The sequence below is a fragment of the Zea mays genome, chromosome 2 (genome assembly GCF_902167145.1).
Source record: "Zea mays cultivar B73 chromosome 2, Zm-B73-REFERENCE-NAM-5.0, whole genome shotgun sequence".
Taxonomy (NCBI): Eukaryota; Viridiplantae; Streptophyta; class Magnoliopsida; order Poales; family Poaceae; genus Zea; species Zea mays.
In genome coordinates this window covers 60838767-60845095 of record NC_050097.1, presented here as the reverse complement: position 1 = coordinate 60845095, position 6329 = coordinate 60838767, and the positions used below count along the sequence as shown (strand labels likewise).

The following is a 6329-nucleotide window of genomic DNA, read 5'->3' as shown; positions in this document are numbered from 1 at the left end:
ACAGGTACACCGTCTCCTGATAACTACGATTTGGGGTGGAGGTCGACGTTGTGCTATCCGACTACAACAACCACAAGGGTGCTGCGCCTTAGCGATAGTTACACCGGCTCCTGTTGTTGCTGCTCTTGCCGTGCCAAGAACAGCCTTGAACCTGCAAGCAATCGAGAACAAGCAAGAACAAGATAACAAGCAAACACGCACGGATCTGATAAAGTTGGGGTCTCGTTTCAAGTATTCGGGTGGTCTAGCCGACACACGCGTTTACAAGGAAGTAGCAAAGGCTAAACTTACATCAAACAAAACCCAAGTTCTTTGGTGGCTGCTAGTTGCTTAAATAGAGAAATAGGAAGAAGGAATTCTGGTGGAGTCATGAAGTTCCCTCGGCAGTTTCTGGACGCCTCGGGTGTAGTCTCCCATTAATTCTTGATCCACCAGCAAGTAGACGAAGGGAGCTTTCCAACAAGTATTTATTTGCATTAAACGGCCTTGGAAGTTGGAAGATATGCCCCATTTAAACTTGTACTTGATGCTGTTACGAAATCCTCTCGGGTGCAGCAGCCTTTATTGCCTTGTTGCCTTCTCCAGTCCAAGATGGTTCACCTCCCAAACACCTAAGCATAATAAAGTCATCGCAAGGCTTTAGTACCTCATTTAAAGAAGAATTAGCTTCAGCAGCAAGAAACGAGTTCACCTTATAAATAAGTTTACGTGCACAAGCTCGTGTCATTGGTCCCTGATTAGCTACGAATGGTGAAGTGATGTGTGGTTGTATCAATGACAGCAATGTCCTCATCATCCTCCCCTTCTTACAATAGAGTCGTCCTCGACTCTAGCGTGTACGGTATGTGGTAAATTCTGATGATATGATTGCCTGATTAAGGGATGTTGAAAATATCATTACTTGGTCCCCAATCAACTTCTTTGTTCCTCAAAGCCTTCCTTGCACCCTTAACACCTCGCTTAATCCATGTAAGAAGTTCTACAAATAAAAGTATACACACTTTACGGCGCAATATCAATTCTTCAAATATATCGATGGTAGTTTTAATGTGGAAGAGTTTCACCTTCGCAGCAGGAGCCATTGACATGGTCATATCTGGGCAGGTTATGTTCTCATCATTCTCCCCTTCTTGACAGCAAACTGTCCTCAGTTTTGCATCATGGTTGATGTTCATGACTAATGTTTTATCATGATCTTCTAAAAAGAAACCTGAAACTTTTACTAAAGTACATGGAAACAATAATTTCTCCACTTCTTGAGAACATGCCAATATCTTATTTGTGCAAAGTGAAGAAACACTATATATTGATGAAATATAAACTCTATGCACTAAAAATTGTCCTGTATTGTTGTACTTGCCATCAAAGTAAAATATAGCATGAGAAGGACAAGGCATAGTTGACCTATCAAATAAAATATTGTCCAAATTACCGAGCTCACAAAGATCATCAAACTCAATATAGCCCCAAGTATTTAAAGAAGAGAGCAAATTTATTTCTTCAGTTTCATTTGCAATACAAATGACATGTTCCTTTTTAGCCAAAATGTTTGGTTCAATATCAGATGTAACATGTTCATTCACTAGTTGTTTCCTGAATAAAAGTGAATTATCCACCAACTCTTCGCTATCACAAGGGTTTGCAAACAATACTTCTTGTGATGATGGAAAAACAACATCAATTTTCTCTATTTTGTGCTCTTGTTCAGCATGTAGAGGAGACAAAAAAGAGGAACTATGTGTCGCATGTTCGGTGCATGTATAATTGTATAACACGATCTCTTTTTCAGCTTTACATGCAAGCAAAAACAAGTGAGAAAGGTGTCCATAAGTTTCATGCATGACCATAGTATGAATTTCAGAATTGAGTCCATTTGTAAACCTTGTCATTACATCTTCCATGCATTCATCTAAACCAGCAAACGTGGTACAAATTTTAAAATCATGATAATATTCTTTCACGGTCCTAGGCCCCTGCTTTAACGTGTCTAATTTAGAAAGCAAATGATCAGCATAGTATGTAGGAATGAATGCATCTCTAAAATGAAGTTTGAAGTCTTCCCAAGACTGTGGAACTTTGTTATGCCTACAAATATATTTCCATTCCATCAATGCATGCTCAGTTAACACATTAGAGGCAATATAAATCTTTTGTTTTTGAGATAGATCATACTCATCAAATTCCTTATCTACCTTGAGCTCCCAATCAATGTATGCATGAGGATCGAATTTACCGGCATATGAAGGTAAGTGTTGAATGATGCCTTGAATATAATGTTCGGTTGGCTCAAAAATCTCCATATCACCTGCCATATTTAGTAAAGACAAGAAACAATAAAAAATATCTTTGATCCTATAAACTACTAGGAATCATTGTTGTAATCTCTCACTCTCAAACTGGTTAAACAAGTTCTTACAAATTCTCACCACGCAATACAGGAGGTGCCGGCAAACAGCAAGAACAGCAACAGTGGCTACTAGCACAACCTGGTGGTGTTGTAGAAAAATTTGTGGATTTATAGGTAGCTGCAATTTCAATAGTTCCAAGGAATAGCTAGTACCACGTTAGCCACAACAAGTTGAATAAACGTTCCACAATGGTGTTGTGCTGGTCCTAGTCCAAACCGTAATAGAGACGCGAGCCGTTACACAAATGATATCACCAAATACTCAAAACAGCAAGCTAACTTATAAACTTGTGAAACGATGGCACACAAACTGTCTTTTTTTTGTTGCACGTGGAATTTTATCTACCAATATTCAGAACTAGTTTTCTCTCTCTCTTTTTTTTGCACGTGTCTTTTTTTATTTTGCTGATTAGTGCGGCTTTTTTTATGCACTCGCCTTTTGCTTTCTCTTCTTTTTGGTTGAATTGCAGCAAGAGGTCTAAACTGGTGATTGAAACAAGGTGGCGCGAACTCGAAATTCTAGCGTTAAGAAAACTTTAGACCAGCAACTCGACCCAAATGCAGCAACCGTGAATTCAACAAGTCGAAAACTAAGTAGTAAAGCAAAGGCTCAAACTGTTTTTAGGTGAATTTCTGATCTAAATATATCTTTGGGCAAAAGTGGACTGTAGGTAAATAAAACAAGGAAGATTGAGTTCTCTCACCGAGCAACCTGAAATTTGATACCACTTGATGAACCCAACGGGTAGAAGGGTGCCCGATCTTTCGATGAGAGATGATGGAGGTGGAAAACTTGTTGGAGAACGACGTTGGCTGCCCGACTACCACAACCAAGATGGTGTGGCGCCTTGAGCGACAGGTACACCGTCTCCTGATAACTACGATTTGGGGTGGAGGTCGACGTTGTGCTATCCGACTACAACAACCACAAGGGTGCTGCGCCTTAGCGATAGTTACACCGGCTCCTGTTGTTGCTGCTCTTGTCGTGCCAAGAACAGCCTTGAACCTGCAAGCAATCGAGAACAAGCAAGAACAAGATAACAAGCAAACACGCACGGATCTGATAAAGTTGGGGTCTCGTTTCAAGTATTCGGGTGGTCTAGCCGACACACGCGTTTACAAGGAAGTAGCAAAGGCTAAACTTACATCAAACAAAACCCAAGTTCTTTGGTGGCTGCTAGTTGCTTAAATAGAGAAATAGGAAGAAGGAATTCTGGTGGAGTCATGAAGTTCCCTCGGCAGTTTCTGGACGCCTCGGGTGTAGTCTCCCATTAATTCTTGATCCACCAGCAAGTAGACGAAGGGAGCTTTCCAACAAGTATTTATTTGCATTAAACGGCCTTGGAAGTTGGAAGATATGCCCCCATTTAAACTTGTACTTGATGCTGTTACGAAATCCTCTCGGGTGCAGCAGCCTTTATTGCCTTGTTGCCTTCTCCAGTCCAAGATGGTTCACCTCCCAAACACCTAAGCATAATAAAGTCATCGCAAGGCTTTAGTACCTCTTTTAAAGAAGAATTAGCTTCAGCAGCAAGAAACGAGTTCACCTTATAAATAAGTTTACGTGCACAAGCTCGTGTCATTGGTCCCTGATTAGCTACGAATGGTGAAGTGATGTGTGGTTGTATCAATGACAGCAATGTCCTCATCACCTCTACTGAGATGTTATGCAATTCTACCCATGTTGCAGTGACAAATGAATGAGTTGCACCAGTATCAAATAGCACTTTTGCGGGATGAGATTCGACTGAGAACATACCTACTGCCACATCTGGTGCATCCTGGATTGCCTCGGCCTCCAAGTGGTTCACCTTTCCACGGTTGTACGCTTGGCTACGATTGCCTGCTGCCGGCTGCAGTACACCTTGCCTTGTTGGAGCATTGGGGTTGGTCTGCTGCTGCGCCAACTTCTTTGGGCACTGCATCGCCCAGTGGCCTTGATCTCCACAGTGGAAACATCCTCTGCCTCCTCCTTGTGCTGGGGCTGCTTGGTTGCTCTGATTTGCTGCTGGGGCAGGAAGGCGAGGTGCCTAGTTGTTCTGCTTCTGATACTGATTACCTCCCTGCTGGCTGTTCTGACGATACTGCTGCTGCTGCTGTGGGTACTGCCTCTGAAACTGCTGCTGATGCGGACGCTGATTCTGATTCTGATATCCCTGTGGGTGACCAGGCCTGCCTTGCTGAGACGAACTGCCTGAGAAACGTGGACGGCTGATGCCTCCGGACTGGGGTCCACTCATCTTGCGCTTCCGATCTTCCATATCCTTACGCTTCTTCTCAGTCATAACTGCCCTATCGATCAGGTGCTGGAAGGTGGGGAAGGTGTGATTCATCAGCTGGTAATGCAGGGGATCCACCAAACCTCTCATGAACCTGTACTGCCTTTTAGCATCAGTGTTGACATCCTCGGGTGCATAACGAGACAGCTGCAGAAACTTGTCTCTGTACTCACTAACAGACAGGGGTCCCTGCTTCAGAGCCAGAAACTCCTCCTTCTTCACGATCATCAGTCCCTCTGGCACATGGTATCTGCGGAAACTCTCGCTGAATTCTTCCCATGTGATGGCTTCGGGGTCAGCATGGGTGGCGAGGTAGGACTCCCACCAGGACTGGGCTGCTCCCCTTAGCTGACGGGGACCATACAGAACCTTCTCCCTGTCGTCACATTGGGCGGTGCGCAGCTCCCTTTCCACTGCGCGCAGCCAGTCTTCTGCATCCATGGGGTCAGCAGAATGGGCGAAGGTAGGAGGGTGCCCTCTCATGAACTCACCACGCTTATCTCGTGGCATCTGGGGCATCTGCACTTGCAATTGGGGTTGGGGTTGCTGTTGAGCCTGCTGCATGGCTGCCAGAGTCTGCCCAATGGCCTGCACTGCTTGAGTCTGCATCAAGAACATCTGCTCCACTGACATTGGGGGTGGTGGGGGAGGCTGCCTCTGTTGTTCCTCCTGCTGGTCATGCTGCTCTTGCTGAGCACGCCTGTTGCATCGGCGCCTGTTGTCAGACATCTGTGGAAGACATTCATACATCAGCATTGATCTTACAACCCTTCAGCATAAGAAAGAGAATACAGAATTCTTCATGACACTGAGTGAACAAAGAGCTTCACTGATCCTCATTCATGATTCAACATAGCTTCTCAGATAAGAAGGAAAGTAGAAGTAAAGGGTTTCCCAACTAAACAACTGACTTCATTAACATTACTAGCTAAGCCAAACTGCAGGGGAAACCCACATGTTGGCTACAGTCATTACAAAGATTCAAATCAAGCACAAGTTCATCATAACAAGCATGAAAGCAACTGATAAGCAAACTAAACTAAATGGGAGCAACTGATAAGCAAACTAACCTGACTACCTAAGACTGAGACATCTGACTTAAGAATTATTACAAACTCCAACGCTAACGATCTAAGGATCCAGATCTATCCTGGTCTTACAGACAGGGGAACCATAAGTGTGGTGACCACGTGGCGGTGAGCGGTATGGGTGCTGAGTCCCGACAGGAGCGGGAGAACCACCCTCCTGGTGATGGCGCTCTGCCAGCTCAGCACGCAACTCCGCAATCTCCGTTCGAGCTCTGCTTAGCTCGTCCAGAGAGTGATCCAGCTCGGTGTTAAGCACTGCGACTAGGTTGACTGTGCTGCTCAACCTAGGGTTACCCTCACCAACAGGTGAGACAACCACACTCTCCGTGCTGCCAGTAGGGCGGCGGGGGTAGTACCGAAGGTTAAGACCGTCGGCCACCCCACCGAACAAAGAGCAGTACTGGGAGAGTGCACGCCGTGCTGCATCCTGCATAGCCGCCTCTGCAGTGTCCCTCTCGGAGATGGAATAGTGCTCCGAAACGGCCTCCGCACCCCGGAGGTCATCCTCCGGACGGTGAACTAGGCAGGTAGCCTCCCAGCGGTCCGGGTACCTCC

General features: G+C 45.1%; 1 long non-coding RNA gene across 1 annotated transcript; it reads right to left on the bottom strand.

The window, feature by feature from the left end:
- Window positions 1–206: 206 nt before the first annotated feature.
- LOC109944508 (uncharacterized) lies at window positions 207–1170 on the bottom strand. Its single transcript, XR_002267563.1, has 2 exons — window positions 902–1170; window positions 207–611 (listed from the first exon to the last, which is right to left on the bottom strand). It is a non-coding gene; the product is annotated as an uncharacterized lncRNA (long non-coding RNA).
- Window positions 1171–6329: the final 5159 nt, after the last annotated feature.